The sequence below is a fragment of the Tasmannia lanceolata genome, unplaced genomic scaffold (assembly GCF_043159265.1).
Source record: "Tasmannia lanceolata isolate RefF3 unplaced genomic scaffold, GAP_Taslan_0.1 ptg000011l, whole genome shotgun sequence".
NCBI lineage: Eukaryota > Viridiplantae > Streptophyta > Magnoliopsida > Canellales > Winteraceae > Tasmannia > Tasmannia lanceolata.
In genome coordinates, this window is record NW_027518688.1 from 982474 (window position 1) to 1000000 (window position 17527).

At 38.7% G+C, this 17527-nt stretch overlaps 1 pseudogene across 1 annotated transcript; it reads left to right on the top strand.

The window, feature by feature from the left end:
• The first annotated feature begins 239 nt into the window (after window positions 1-239).
• Window positions 240-16480, top strand: LOC143886360 (protein SINE1-like; annotated as a pseudogene). The gene is made up of 6 exons (XR_013253754.1): window positions 240-555; window positions 8337-9677; window positions 9779-9800; window positions 11770-11930; window positions 12016-12196; window positions 15998-16480. The product of XR_013253754.1 is annotated as a protein SINE1-like (transcript).
• The last annotated feature ends 1047 nt before the right edge of the window (window positions 16481-17527 follow it).

Genomic DNA, 17527 nt, shown 5'->3' on the forward strand with positions numbered 1-17527 from the left:
TAGAGAACTGCATATTATGGAAAGCTTATAGATCGGAGGGCTAAGATCATCCTATAGAAATGATTTTTTGACAATAACCTATTTACCTCATGTTCTATGACCGGGACGGTTTAGATCATCCCATGATGCGGTCCGTACAGTACTTTTTGAAAAATAAGGGACTACAAGGGCTTACACCATATAAAATCTCAGTTACCAGTAGGGAGTTAGTAAGACTTCTGACAAGAAATATTAGGCCAGGGCTTTGTTATAGTTTGTGACATGCTGAGGGGTATTTTGGGCCAAGAAATCAAATTTCCAGGCATCCTTCGGAGCCGAAAAAGAAAGAGGAAAATTTTCTTGAGAAAGAGGGAATCCCAAACCCTAAACCTGACAAAGAAATCATTGATCATTTTCAACTCGATTCCTTTGATATCTCCTCTCTAGAACCTCGAACATAAAAAACCCATCTCTTCCCCTGGATTTTTTGATCATCAACCCAACCACAGAAATGTAAATAGCTGAAGAAAACTAGGAAAAATAGCAGAGATAAGAGCTTCTTCGTTTCTCAATCAGGTTTGTTTTTTCTCTATTTTCGCTTCTGTATAATTTTATCCTACGAAATCTCTTTAAATTTTAAATACATTACACCCATCACCGATTTTTTATGGTCTCCTACGATAGTAGTCAATATCTACGTGTCTCAAAAGGGGTGTTTTCTTTCACTTTCTTGATTATTGTTTGGTAAGAATTAGAGGATATTCAACTCATTCACTTGAATTTTTTCTCCATGAAGGCAATTCTTGAAAGAGAAAGCCAATGCTGAAACGATAATCTCACTGCTTTTTATTTATTGAAACAGTCATCTCTATCTCTCTTTAAAACAGCAATTTTCCTTGGGATTACTGAATCTCATTTGGTAAAAGAAAAATGAAAACCCTTCTCATTGTTTGATCTTTTCACGGTCCATGAAAGGCTAATTGAATTGGTTCTCTGTTTTACTGTTTTTTTTTTTTTTTTTCACTTCTTTGTGTGAAAAAACAAATTACTCCAGAAGCTTAAGCTGTTGGAGATGGTGTTATTTAAACAACCAATTACTCCAAAAGCTTAAGTTGTTGGAGATGGCGTTATTTAATCTTTTATACTTTTAACACTCACCTCACCTGCGGCCTCTCATTTTAGGGCTGGCCTATATGTGGCACATCTGGCCGTTCTTTTTACGGTTGGCCTATAGGTGGCACATATGGCCCCTCTTTTGGGTTGGCCATGTGCGAAAAACCCGTCGGACCATAAATCCGAACCAATAACACAATCAAAGGCAATATGGAAACAACCACAAGAATCACAAAAGAGCAACACGCAAAGAGAACACATGAAATATACGTGGTTCGGCACAAGAGCCTACTCCACGGGTGAGATCACTTCTTCCATTATTAGAGAAAAGATAACAAGATTACAAAAGGGATTAACATAATCCCATACACTCGTGACACTTCTTTTGCTCTTCCTTGGAGACGCTCTCTCTCAAAACCCCTTTCTCAATACAAGAAAGTAAACCCCCCTTTACACTACAAAAGGAAACTATTACAAGAGAAATTCTCACCTTCTTGTCTTCTTCATTCAAGAGAAAACCCTTCCTCCTCTTCTTCACTTCACAAGAAAAAAACAAAACAAAACTGTGTGTCTTCTTGTCAACACCCGAGGAAAGAACACCAAGAGAAAAACTTTCACCCTTTTCTCTTATCTCCTCTTCTCTACACAAGACAAAATTCGAATAATAATTGTGTTCTCTACCCTCTCTTTCAAAGACATAAGCCTTCACCCTCTTTTACCTAAGAGATGAGAGAGATATATCTTGATCACTTTTCATCTCTCTTAATTTCCGAAGAGAGTAACCAGTCATTTTCTGTTTTGAAATTCAAATCACAACATGTTTCCCCACATGTATTACGGGTTTGGTAACCATCCAAATGCCTTTGAAATAAGCCATAACACAACAATCTCCACCTTGTCTTGTTTCACAACCACTTGGAGATCAAGCATCCTGTGTAGTCCCAAGGACACAACTCTGCACCTCCTACAGATGAGGTGCCCACCCCACTGCATGAGGCGCCCCCACCAATTATGAACACTTGGTGATATTTTCCAAGCAATGCTTGAACTTAGTCGCTGAAATATCTTCCTTTCCAGCTTCTTTAGCTGCCTTGCATTCTGTCTCTATAGTCGATAATGCAATCACTGATTGTTGCGTCGACTTCCAACTGATAGCTCCACCTACAAATGTGTGCCCCATTAGTTTGTATAGGTTTCTAACCTTTTGACCTTTCAAAATAACCATGGCCCTTTTCATGACCCTTAATACTCCACCTCCTTATACTTGCTACCATTCAAACCTAATACTCCCAAAGATATTAGATTCATCTTTAGGTCTGAAAAATGTCTTACCTCATTAAGAGTTTGCACTCTTCCATCGTACATCTTAATTTTATGCTCCCAATCCTAATGGATCTACGGGCCATATCATTACCCATTAGTACAGATCCACCGTTACATGTAGTATATGTATCAAACGGATTTCTATTATGGCACATATGTTGGAAGGGTTTTAACCCCAGGCCAAATTGCTATGTGCAGCGGAACTAAAAATTGCATAGTTTTAAATTTTTTAAACAATTTTGCCTGTCACCCAGGAACATAGGATCTAGATGATCTTATGGTGATGAAAATAAACATTTAAAGATCAGAACAAAACCTTAATAATTGTTGGAAATAAAATTCTCTGCTTGATCTACTCCTCGAACGCCCACGATAGTTCTGAACGCCGCAAACCTACAAGTTGAATCGATGGATTCCTATTAGTTGCAACGAGGGATATAGAATAACAATTATTCGAAGAACGTACTGATCTATAACAATACTATAAAATAAGAAATAAATTTTTTTTATTAGAGCCTTTGGTATTGTAAAAAAACTAGAACTAGAAGTGAGAGAAAGTGAGAAGTAGAGAGAGAAAGAGTGGACGAATTTTCAAGAGCAAGGGTAGAAGCTGAAAATTTTGTTCTCCCCTGTTTATATAACATATGATATTTATTTTTTTTGTTTTCTGAATTTTTCTCCATCAAATTTTATCCCAATTTGAAATACTAGTTGAATTGGAAGTCCAAAACAATTAGGAGAGAGTGTGGATCAACTTGGAAGTTTCCCCAAGCTTGGGGAGACCTTATCCTATAATATCTCCACTTTCAGTTTTAGAAAAGTTTTTAGATTGGAATAAAATCCCTAGATTTTCTCCGACAATTTCTCTTTTTCCACTTTCCCACTATAAAGCTATTGGCCAATTTTCGACTCCGTTTTTGGACTACTAGATGGCCGAATCAGAAAAGATTATAAACTACAAAGTTGTAGATATTTCAAAGTTGTTCAAAACGAGTACTTACACTCATTTTGGCTAAGAGATGAGAGAGTTATGCCTGTTTTAGTAAAACGAGTCTATAAGCTAAACTTACGCATGTTATTTAATTCTCTAATTAAATAATTTATTAACTCCCATCCAATGGGAATAAAGGCTCCAATAATATTTTGAAAATTATTCTATATGTATTATTCGTTAGCTAACATTTAACTAACACTAAATACATGCATCTATAAACACATATATAAATGTATATATATGTATGTATATATAACTATTATATCCCTTGTTTTTAATCCAACAGATGAAATCCGTTTGTGCAATCTAATAAAATGTGGGACCCTAATCCAACAGGATGTGCCCGGGTCATTCGAGTATTGAGTGGGATCATTGCAGGGATCCGGCGGTCGATCTTGCATAATCTAATGATGGGCCCCACTATGATCTCGCTCGTAGTAAAACTACAATAACATTGGGTCAGTGGCCTCCATCGAGACGTAACCTTGAAGATGACCGTCAGATTATCATCATACCCCTAACCACATCTAGTATGTGCAAGTCCTTCCTCCTTTCTATGTCTACAGAGTTGGGTCCTATAGGGGGTGGATTCCTCTTACCCCCTGGGCCCACTCATGGTATACATTTTCGGTCAAGCAGTTTAGGGCCCACAGATGCATTTGTAAAACCATTTTAAAACTTGCTTGTGTTTCGTAAACCTTTTTGATAAACAGGTTATCAAATCCTCCTGGCCAGGCTATTTAATAGGCCTACACTCTGACCGAAATCGTAAATGTCTTTCCCTAAATTTTAGAGGCGAAAAATTCCGTGTTGGGTATCCCTACTGGCCTCGAGTGTTTGTCTTAGAATCTAGAACTATCCGAATGTGACTCTAAACAAGAACCACTATAAGATAGACTAAAACCCTAGAATAGGTCCACAGACCAATAAGACCCCTCAGGTCAAAGGACATGTAAAGAGTCCTGTCTGGTAGAACAACTTTATATCCTCTTGTCCACAGGTTGTTCAAATGTGATCCTATTTAGTGCACGATCCGATCGTCGTACCCACTCTTCTTGCTTGGGGTCCACTACCCAGATGACTGAGATAAGTCACCTCATGACTCATGCATGTAGGCAAGCATGGTGCTGGTTGTATACAGGAAGAGATGTCCAATCTCTACCCTAACCAGGAACTATTAAGGTCTGTAAAAAACTGAGATACCATATCTCCTTGCTCCTTTGGATCTGTGAATCCTTGAGCATGGCATTTCTACTTTGCTACCTAAGGACGAATATGTGTTATAAAATAAGTCACACACATTCATATGTATATTATCCAATGTATGTCATTAAATGAAACTTTTATTGATACTTTAATCAAAGGAAATACAAAATATACTGGCTTAGGGCACTAACTCTAACAACATATGGCTTGAACATCCTGAATCTAAAATTCATAAACCAGGCAAATAATTCATACCTGTGCTCAGGGGCGATGGCACTTGAAAGGGAAGGGGGACAATTGCCCCCCTTAATTTTTTGGGAAAAAAAAAACCTTTATTTTTTAATATTTTTTTATGCTTACCCCCTTTTTAAAAAAATATGCCCCCCTTTCCAATCATCCCTAAGATAGAAAAAAAATTACTATAATTTTTGCCCCCCTTGTGCAAAATTTCTGGCATCGCTCCTGCCTGTGCTAGCTGATAGAACATCAGCTACCTCTGAATCATCTGCTGCAACACTTGCTTGATTTGAAGAACTTGTTTTTTTTCTTATCCTCGTGATACTTTTTGCAATTTGTTTTCATATGTCCCTCCTTATTGCAATAGTTGCATGTAGATTTTTCTTTTCCTCTTGATACAGAGCGAGATAAATTTCCGTTTGACTTTCTTCCCCTTGATCTTTCCCAGGATCTCTGATTCTTTCCGTCTACCACAATGCCTTCATCATGTGATTCCTCACTGCATGAGTGATCTTTCCCAAGATCTCTGATTCTTTCTGTATACCACAATGCCTTCATCATGTGATTCCTCATTGCATGGTTTCTTTCTCATCTCATTTGAAAGAAGAGCTGCAGTTACTTCTTCAGTTTCCAAAGTATCTTTTCCATATAGCAACGTTGTAACTAGATGCTCATATGAAGGCGGAAGACTCGAACCTTCCTTCATCCGAAGTGTATAAAGTTGTTTTAAAAACAACTTGTTTGTGAGTGATTTCGTCATGTACAAACTTTCCAACTTTGTCCAAAGTTTTGGTGCTGATTCTTCATCGATTACGTTGTACATAACCTCGTCTGCGAGACAGAATCGAATAGCACTCACCGCTTTAAACTCCCACTCTTCCCAATCATCATCACTCATTGTGTCCAGTTTCTTTGATTTTCCGTGCAACGCCTTATGTAATCCCTGTTGCACTAAAATATCCTTCACTTCTTCTTTGCCACAAACCGAAGTTTCCCGAAGTTTCCCTTGCCATCAAACCTCTCTATTTCAAACTTGGTTGTCGGATTTGATCCCATTGCCATCTACGAAATCATAGGCTCTGATAGCACTTCGCGCAGAAAAACCCCGTCGGACCAAAAATATGATCCAATAACACAATCAAAGGCAATATGGAAAAAACCACAAGAATCACAAAAGAGCAACATGAATTTTACATGGTTCGGCACGATAGCCTACTCCATGGGTGAGATCACTTCTTCCACTATTAGAGAAAATATAACAAGATTACAAAAGGGATTAACACAATCCCGCACACCCGTAAGTTCTGTAACCCTTCTTTTGCTCTTCCATGGAGAGACTTTTCTCTCAAAGCCTATTTCTCAATATTCTTTTACATTACAAAAGGAAATTAGTACAAGAGAGAAATCCTCACCTTCTTGTCTTCTTCATTCAAGATAAAAACCCTTCCTACTCTTCTTCACTTCACAAGAAAAACAAAGAACAAAACTGTGTCTTCTTGTCCACACCCGAGGAAAGAACACAAAGAGAAAAAGTTTCACCTTTTCTCTTATCTCCTCTTCCCTACAAGAGAAAATCCGATTAATACTTGTGTTCTCCATCCTCTCTTTCAAAGACGTAAGCCTTCACCCTCTATTACCCAAGAGATGAGAGATATATCTTGATCACTTTTCATCTCTTATTTTCCAAAGAGAGTAACCTGTCATTTTCTGTTTTGAAATTCAAAACACACCATGTTTCCACACATGTATTACGGTTTTGGTAACCGTCCAACTGCCTTTGAAACAAGTCATAACACAACAGGCCTTTACATTAGTGTTGCAACTCGGGTCGGGCGGGTCGGGTTTTGAAGAACCCTACCCTACCTGAGAAATATCTCGGGTCGGGTCGGGTTTTTTTCTGGAAAACCCATAATTCACAAAACCCGGCCCTACCCATGATAATTCTTGGGTCGGGTTGGGTTTCTTCAAGTTGACGCATTATATTAGCTTGATTTGATGAATAATGTAGATGTAATTATTTGAGAAAAATGGAGAACAATACAGAATCATAATTCAAAGCAATATCATAGATTGGGCTTAAACAGTTAACAGCATATATATTTGCACTTGGAAATATGTAATCATGGAAAGAGGATTACAGAGGTACATCAGTTGCAAACAGTAACAATTATCATATTCATCCAAAATATCCAAGCAATAATGTATAAACTATAAAAGCACAAATAGTTCTATATGAGTAGGAAAGAAGACTGTGTATTCAATCAACAAGATATTTACAAAATAATATTTTTTGGGGGCATCCTATATCCAGGAAGGGTCTAAAATGAGTGCCATCATCCATAGCTGTTGTTAGTTCAAGTGTTCAATAGATTTATGATGTCATTGTAGTAGGTCTTGAAAAGATGCCCATTGGAAGCTGAGTGAAGAACACGAACAATAGAGATCAGGTTCCTTGCTCCCTTTTAAGAGGCAGAGACATTTACCAATTCACATATTTGATTGATGAAATCGAACGTTACAGAGGGTCTCGATTTTGGCCAGAACCATGGAAATCCTTGGTTTTAACAAAATCACATGCACAGCTTCTATTCCAGGTATCAGAACCAGTTTTAATTGGAATTCTTTAATTCCAAACCACACGAGATGAACTCTTTAACAAAACATACAGATACAGATCTCATTGGAACGACTGTGCCTGTGATCAGAATATTGAGTTAAATGTTTCAACTTTCAAATTAAAATATTCTTTTTTTTTAATATTCAAATTAAAATATTCTCTAAGATCCAAACGTTGAATTGATTCTTCCTCTTCTTCCCTCTCCCTAAAACCCTTACTCCTTTGTTAAAGGAAACCCATAGCTCCTTTAGGACCTTTAGCAAACTCTAACTCCAATCCAAAAAGGCAAAAACCTTCGAATCCTACCAAACCATCACCGGATCGACCTACTGATCTTCGGCGTCGACTTGAAACCCTAGCGTGAAGGCAAGGGAAGAAAAGGGAAAGACTAGAGAGGGGAAAGCGTGCAGCGTTTACTGGTAACCCTAGTTGCGTTTTGGCTTTTGGCTTTTGCGTTATGACGCTTAATTGCGTGTTGCGTAAGCAATTTTTAACTTATTTCGGAAGTACAAATAAAATTATCACATACAAGAAGAAAAGTCGGGTTGGGTCGGGTCGGGTCCCTTGAAAACCAACCCAACCCGAGATACATGCAGGTTTTGAAAATGTAAACCCGACCCTACCCGAAACCTGAGATTTATATACCCAACCCATCGTATTTCTGGGTCGGGTTGATGCGGGTCGGATAAAACCCGGCCCAAGTTGCACCCCTACTTTACATGTGAATTTTTAATATCAAGGAGTTTTGAACCCAGGGCAATTGCTCTGTTACCATGTGAAACAACCAATTACTCCAAAAGCTTAACCTGTTGGAGATGGCGTTATTTAATCTTTTATAATTTTTAACACTTTGATGGTATTTTCTAGTTTCAGGTTCTCATATGGGTACAAATCTCAGCCCAATGCTCCGTCGGCATCTGGCCGACCTCAATAAAGATGCTGAAAGCCGTCTATCTGCAATGAAAACATTGAAGTCCTATGTCGAACACCTTGACAAAAACTTAATCCCTCACTTTCTAGCACAAGTCTCCGAAGCAAAAGAACTCGAAGGACCTTTTTCTTCTTTTGTTGAATTCACCATCTCTCTCTACGAAGTCCTTGCTCGAGTTCATGGTCCCAACATAATTCCCCAAATTGATAATATCATGTCAACTACTGTCAAGACCTTGACGTTGAGCGCTGGCTCATTCCCACTCCACCAGGCATGCTCGAAAGTGGCCCTTGCCATTTCAAGATATGGTATCGATCCATCCACACAGGACCATGAAAAGACTAAGATAATAGACTCACTCTGCAAGCCTATGTCTGATATCTTGTTGGGTTCACCAGGCAGTGTTGCTTCGGGAGCTGCAGTGTGTTTGACGGCACTTGTTGAGTCAGACAACTGGCAGTTTGCGTCAAATGAAATGGTGAATGAGGTCTCCCTGAGAGTCACTGGGGCTTTGGAGGAGAAGCTCACCCAGAAATTGTCATATGAGCTTAGCGATGGCTTTAGTTAAGCATAATAGCCTAATTGTTGAAGCTTATGCAAGGTCACTTGTTCGATCTGGTTTATATATTGTAAAAGTTGGGGAAGGTAATTCACAGAATAGGCTATTAGCTATTCAGATGATAAACTTATTGATGAAGTGTGTTGATTCAAGGAGCATTTTCTCGGAGCTCGCACTGGTTGTTGATATGATGGAGAGATGCCACTCCGACCCAATGCCATTTGTCAGAAGGGCAGCCCTTGAGGCATTGCAGACTGGGAGGAAAATAACTGCAGTGAAGGGGTCAAAACATGACAAGGAAAGTTTGATGTCTGGTTCAAATTTTAGTAGGGGGAATTTATGGAGTGTTAGAGACAATTAAAATGTTGCTGGTAACAAGTCTCCAAGATTTTTATCACCCGAGTCCCAAACTGTTGATTCTTTCATCACAAATGATTTTTTGGCTGAATCTCCACTATCACTTGGGAAGGCTTCATCTAACTTGGAATATTGTGGGCCTGGTATTCGATAGCTTTGGACGAATGAAAACAGTGCTATGGATGTATTGTTGGAGGATGGTATATACTCAGAAGTTGGGGACTACTCAAAAGCTCGGTTTGAGCAATTTGGAAATGGTGAACTCAGTGATGCTGAAAGAGATTCCTCGGAGGAATTTTCTGGGTTTGCTGAGGCAAGTCCTGCGAACATTACAATGCGAAGTAGTACTCCCAGTCTTCAGGTATGTCAATTTGAGTATCCAATTTTCTGTTTTTCTTTTTGTTCTGTACTTCATTTGTATGTTTGAAAATTTTCTATTTTTGATGTGGGTGTCGACTGCAGGTTGGATATAAGCCTAAACAGGGTAAGGGAATAAACCTTAAAAAAAAAAAAAAATAAAAAAAAATAAAAAAATAAAAATATATATATATATATATATATATATATATATATATATATATATATATATATATATATATATAGAGGAAAGTGTTTCTAGTCCGGCCGACTAGAGATCATTCTCTAGTCCGCCACCCAAAAACACATGGGTCCCACATATTTGGGTGATGCAAAGCATTCATTTGATGGGCCCTAACATAGAGACGGTGTCCACAAGAAATTAGCTTCATAGGATCATCCCAACCCTATGATTTGTGGAGCTTAAAATGGACGGCTATAAACCGCCACAAATCTGTCCATTTTTTAACTCCACAAATCGAAGGGTTAAGAAGATCCTATGAAGCTGAATTTTTGTGGACATCCTATCTATGATGAGGCCTATCAAATGAATGCTTTAGATCACCACAAAATATGTGGGACCCATGTGTTTTTGGGTGGCGGACTAGAGAATGATCTCTAGTTGGCCGGACTAGAAACACTTTTCTCATATATATATATATATATATAGAGGAAAAGGATTGTACGCTCGACCGTACCTAAAGTTAGGTACGGTAGAGTGCCAAATCACATGGGTCCCCCATTTTTGGTGGGCATCTAAACCATTCATTTGCAAGGCCTCATCATAGATAGGGTGCATACCAAAAATCAGCACCATTGAATCATCCTAACCCCTCCAAAACTGGAGGCCAAAATGGGCAGATTTGTGGACAAACACTGTCTGTCCATTTTGGCCTCCACAAATGGATGGGTTAGGATGATCCTATGGAGCTGATTTTTGGTATGCACCCTATCTATGATGGGGCCTTGCAAATGAATGGTTTAGATGCTCACCAAAAATGTGGGACTCATGTGATTTGGCACTCTACCGTACCTAACTTTAGGTACGGTCGAGCGTACAATCTTATTCTTCATATATATATATATATATATATATATATATATATATATATATATATATAGAGGAAAGTGTTTCTACTCGGTCCCCTAGATAAGCTTATCTACTCCTCCCTTTAAAAAAATACAGTGGGCCCATGCTGTTTGGATGATCCAAAGCATTCATTTGATAGGTCTTAACATAGATAGGGTGTGCCCAAAAAATCAGCACCAAAGGGTCATCCTAGCCCTTCGTTTTGTTGGGCACACCGTGTCCAAAATGGACGCATATAAACGTGGACGTTTATATGTGTCCATTCTGGGCACCACAAGGCACTACAAAACGAAGGGCTAGGATGACCCTTTGGTGCTGATTTTTTGGGCACACCATATCCATGTTAAGACCTATCAAATGAATGCTTTGGATAATCCAAACAGCGTGGGTCCACTGTATTTTTTTAAAGGGAGGAGTAGATAAGCTTATCTAGGGGACCGAGTAGAAACACTTTCCTCATATATATATATATATATATGAGGAAACTTTAAGCTCCCCAAACTTATGGTGAGCTAGCTTGCCCAATCACATGGGTCCCACATTTTGGGGAGTGATCCAAACCATTCATTTGCAAGGCCTTATCATAGATAGGGGGTGTACTAAAAATCAGCTCCATAGGATCATCCTAACCGGTCCATTTGTGGAGGACAAAAATGGGGCAGATTTGTGTCTGTCCATTTTTGTCCTCCACAAATGAAGGGGTTAGGATGATCCTATGGAGCTGATTTTTGGTACACCCCCCATCTATGTAAGGGACTTTCAAATGAATGCTTTGGATCATCCTAACAAAGTGGGCCCCCATGTGATTGGGCAAGCTAGCTCACCATAAGTTTGGTGAGCCTCACCAACAGTTTCCTCATATATATATATATATATATATATATATATATATATATATATATATAGGAAAAAGAGTATGCGCTCGACCGTTTTTACCATTCATGCGGTTGAAGAGAGAGGTGCACTCTCATTGGCTGTTGAAAGTGGGCCCATGCGTATGCTACAGAAAAAGAGTATATGTTGTTAAAAAAACCAGCAGCAAAGAAATTCCCAAATCGGAGAGGTCTCGAAGCCGACGATCCTTCGACGGAAACGCTCGCCCAAAACTCCGACACGCACCGACGATCCATCCGACGGAAACGCTCGAACGATCTTCTCCTCCCACAGGTTAGTGCCTTCTTCCTCTTTTCCTCCTTTTTTTTTTCCCTACGGATTTGTCTGTAAAGAAGAGGGTTTTTTCATTTTTTTTCAGCAAGAGAAACCCAAATCCTCGAGGTCTCGAAGCCGACGATCGTCCGATCCTCCTACCCAAATCCTCGAGGTCTCGTATAAACACAAATCTCCGATCCTCCTACCCACCAGCCGTATAAACCCCAAAGAAAACCCTCATCCGACGGAAACGCTCGCCCATGAACGATCTTCTCCTCCCACAGGTTAGTTCCTTCCTCTTTTCCTCCTTTTTTTTTTTTGCCTACGGATTTGTCTGTAAAGAAGAGGGTTTTTTCATTTTTTTTTCAGCAGGAAAAACCCAAATCCTCTGTGAGATAAATTTCTTTGCTACGGTTTCAGCTTTAAAACTTCTCTCTCATTTTCTATTTCTTTGCTGCAAAAGTCTTGCAGAAATTTTTGATTTTTGATTTTCTCTCTTTTTTATTTTTCTGCTGAAAAGCTAATCGATTTAGGGTTCTTTCTCATGAAACCCCCTTCCACTGTAAACCATAAATCCATGAAACTCCCTTTGGGTTCTATATTTTAATTTTTTTCTTCTGTTGATGCTTAATTTGTAACGGTTCTCTCCGTTTTTTTTGTTGTACAGTGGGTTGCTAAAAGCTAATCGATTTAGGGCTTTTTTTTTCATGAAACCCCCTTCCACTTTAAACCCTAAATCCTGTTTAAAATTTTAACACAGAAGCTTATTGCTGCAAAAATCATGAATGTTGCACAAATTTTCGATTTTCTCTCTCTTTTTCTCCTTTTTTCCTGCAAAAATCATGAATGTTGCAGGAATTTTTGATTCTCTCTATTTTAGGTTTTCTCTTATGCTCATAGCTTATTGTCATACTCAATTCTCAGTTATTTTTATCTTCTTGAGGTTCTGCTAGGGTTTTTTTTTATGATTTCACCCTATCTACATCATTCTATTCCCTTAATTTTTTTTGTAGTTAGTAGTTACCTTCACCTTGTTAACCATGGAAAGAGTTTTCCATTTTTCATGCACAGTGGCAAATTCATTTGTATTAGTAATCTAATTTGTCGTTTTCTTATTAAAATTCATTTCTTGGTGAAATCTACAATAGTTTTGTAGAATTAGTCAATCGGCCATTTCTTGTTCTGTATTTTGCTCTCTCTATTTATGATAGTGGTAACTGCTGATATCATTTCCCCTTTATTTTCTGCTCTCTCTATTTAGGTATAAAAAATGGACCCCTCTATTGACGATGGGTTTAATCTGAACGATGATAATTTAGTATGGGATGGGAATATAATTGACATTAATGATGGGGTGAATGTCAATGATGATGATCTACAATGGGACCATTTCAAAAAAAAAATGATCTACAATGGGAGGCTACTGATGGGAAAGACGGAGATGAAGGTTGTAGTCATACAGTTACTACTCCCAACAAGGTTGTCGGTGAAGATAGTATTGTGAATATGCCGTTTGAGGACCAGGTTTTTCAAACTTGGGAAGCTGCATATGAGTTCTACAATGCTTATGTGTATGCTACTGGTTTTGGACTACGAAAATCTAGTACTACCATATCAAATTTAACAAAGACGGTGATATCGAGAACGTTTGTATGTAATAAAGAGGGAGAGAAAAAGGATAAGGAGAAGAGAGATGATGTTAAGGACTTGAGGGAGCGTCGCCTTGTCAGAATGAATTGTAAAGCAAGGATGATCATCAAATTGAGAAATAAAGAGTGGAAAGTTACAACTTTTGACGACATCCATTCTCATGACCTTACTTCACCACTTAAAACGCAAATGCATCGTTCACATAGTCAGTTCCGTAAAAACAAAGGCTGTAAGAATTTGATTGACAGCTCAGTGGAAGCAATTTCAAGCCTGCTCAGATAAAGAATGCCATTAACTCTACTTCCAATGCTCCCGTGGTCTCAACAAATCAAGTTATTGCCCATTTGAGAGCAGTTAGGGAGAACAATATGGGTAAAGAAGCGGTGATAGTGGCGAACCATTTCCAAAAGAGAGTCTGAAGACCCGAACTTCTATTTTGAGTTGGAGTTAGACGCGAATGGAACTTTGCGTTCGATTTTCTGGGCTGATTCCAGGGCGAGACAAGCATACCTTACGTTTAGTGATGTGATCGTATTTGATGTGACTTATAAAACGAACAGATTTAAAATGCCGTTTGCACCGTTCACTGGGGTTAACCATCACAGGCAGTCGACTCTTTTTGGATGTGCACTTCTTGCCGACGAGACAGAGGAGACTTTCACCTGGTTATTTGAGCAGTGGCTCACGTGTATGTTTCGTAAAGCTCCAGGTGTTATAATAACTGATATGGACGGGGCTATGCGAAATGCAATTCGAAAAGTATTTCCACATACCAGGCATCGGTTTTGTTCGTGGCACATAAAGAAGCATCTCCTTGAGCATGTTGCGGACATGAGAGATGTCGACACTGATTTCTACAAGGATTACAATCACTGGTTTTACAGGAGGGAAATAGAGGATTCTGAGACAGAATGGAAATCTCTGGCTGATAAATATGACATTGGTGAAAGTCATTGGTTAGGAAAAATGTGGGATATCCGCGAGCATTGGGTTCCCGCCTATTGGAGAGACACATTCACAGCAGGAATGACATCTAGTCAACGGAGTGAAAGCGTAAATTCCTTCTTTGATGGTTATGTTAACCAGAACACCTCCTTAGTTGAATTCTTGGGTCAATATGACAAGACACTGGTTGAGCGGCGTAAAGTCGAATTGGAAGAAGATTTTAAGTCTAAAAATACAATTGCCAAAATGAACACAACCAGCCCATTGGAACTAAAGGCTGGGGAATTCTATACAAAGAAGATGTTCACCATATTCCAAGATGAGATGATGGGTAATTTTGCCTTATGGAAAGACAAGTTGGGAAAGAACGGCAATGTTGTGGAATACAATGTAGGAATCAGGACAGATGACAAGAAGAAATACCTTAGGGTTCTGTTTGACAGTTCCAACGATGTAACTGCGACATGTCAATGTGCTAAGTTTGAGAGGGAAGGAATATTATGCAGACATATCCTTCACGTTATGGATAGAAAGCAAGTACCTACTATCCCCAAACGCTATTTATTAAAGAGGTGGTCAATTGATGCAAGGTATCGAGCTGGGGGCACAATATCTGTAACCCAAGGAGATACTAGTGGCGTGAATGGACTGAAGATGTGGTGTCTAATGTCAACATGGCAGCAACTGATTGAAAAAGTTGGTAATGAGGGGATTCTCCTCAATAAGATGACTGATTTTTGTACAGAGCTTGCTGTAGAAGTTGAAAAGAAGGAGAAGGAGATTGTCTCTCCGCAGAGTGACTTGGTAACAGTTGGTAGCCAAGTGCAGTCAAACATTGGTCCTAGTGAAATACCTCAGTCAAACATTGGTCCCAGTCAAATACCTCTGTCAAACTTTGATTCCAGTCAAATACTTGGGTTTACAATTCGCGACCTTGAAGTTGTACGGACGAAGGGTAGGCCAAAGCGTGCAACGCGTCATGTATCTGGCATAGAGGCCACTCAAGCACAAAAACAGCAACGCCAGTGCTCAAAATGTGGGGGATATGGACATTAAAGAACAAGCTGTCAAAAGAGGACTAAGGTTTGGAAACGTTATTATTGCTCTTGTCAATTTATTATGCTCCGTTTTTTTTCTTATTGATTTAAATCTCTACTACTGTGCTTGCTAATAGGTGGCTGCAAATGAGCAGCAAAATGCCGAAATGAGTAAGATGAAGAAAGTTAGACTCTTGCTGTTGTACTACTGTTGTTGTACGCTTCTTTATGGTATGAGATACCAATCCTTCCCCATGTTGCTGATAATAGTATAATGGTTGAATTTTTTTTAAATGTTCTTCTTTGTCATAGCAATAATTGTTATAGGTCCACTACTTATTAGCTTGATTAGCCTTTAATTGGGCTTTCTGTTTCTCTTTTCTAGGTCTTCCACATATCGCATTTGTTTCCTTTTTATCCATATAGCTATTGTTTGAATTTGCGTTCCTGCAGGTGAATGGCAAAACAAAAGTTCTACGTTGTTTTCAAGGGAAGGCAGGTTGGTGTATTTGAAAATTGGCAGGATTGCCATCTTCAGGTCAACAAGTTCAGTGGAGCTTGTTATCAATCATATGGGACTAGGCAGGAGGCAGATGTTGTCCTTCATGCCTATTTACATGGCAGTACTGGGTGCGTACAAAATGGGAAAGAGGAGACCAGCGCTCACGGATATTCACTAGCGTCAACAACTTCTGTCGGGTCAACTTCCTCTTCTACTTAGATATGGTTCTTATGTTTGGTGTTCTTTTCATTTTACTGGACATGTCTATTGGCTGTAAATTTGCTTCGGATTGTGTTTTAGTGGACATAGCCCACATGGTGATTAATCATCAAATCCGTTATGACTATGTTTGTAACTATAATCTAGATTCTCAAAAGTCTAAATCATGCACAACACATGAATATTTTTGTAACTATAATGGACTGTTTTACCTACGTGAGTAATGTTTGCAGATGGATATACAATTCCAGCAGGATGGGCGATTATGGTGTGTCCTCCAGCCGTCCACTTGAATCCTGCAACTTATGAAAATCCACTTGGCTTCAATCCATGGAGATGGGAGGTGTGCCATTATCAGTTTTCTATCAATCATGGCAACAAAAATGCCAAACTTCCTTTCTTGCTAATAGAATGTAGTGTTCTAAAAATGGGTCTTGGATTTTCTTTCATGTTCTTTCTTGCTGTTCAAAAATGAAAAAAAAAAATAAAAAAATTTGACAAACATGAACAAATACTTAACAGGGCATTGATGCACGAGGTGGGTCTAGATTCTCATGTAAATGGGAATGATACAAAAAGTTTATTTGATTATTTGTTCAGGAACAGACTGATCTATTCATGTTCTTGTGAAGTGAAAAAAAATGCTTGTTTCAGTTTCTTTCCTTGTTCATATTTTTTGCATTAGGTGGAAAATTATGGGCATGTTTAGATTCATGAAAATTTGAAGATAATAACCCTACGTTATTTGTAGTTTGAATGTTTAATGAAAGAGTTACGGAGTTACTACTAAAAAGCAGGATTTTGAAAGTGAGATCAACTTCACATTAGATAGATGACCACTGACCAAATCAATGTTAACAATCAATTTATGGGTTCCACAGAGGGACATGCATTTGTAATTGAGATCGTTGATCTGGAAGACCATAAAGTGAGCCGATGGATCAAGGGCTAGGATCAACAACCCCAATTAAAAGTCTGCACTATTCATGAAATTCCTATGATCGAGTCTCTTCATTTGAGAGGCCCCTATTGGATCGATCTGAAATGAGCTAAAATCTGCACTAATTAGATGATCCCAACCATACGATCAATCACTAGCTGGCAAAAATGGTTTGCAAAGACTGGGCAATAATCAACATTCAAAAAAGGCTTTATTGGAATGGGCTGGTAATGACAAAATGAACAACTACCTAGATGGTCTTCTCAACCATAGCTATCTACATCCACCATCAAATGAAAAATGGTAGTGTGGGGCCCCTCAC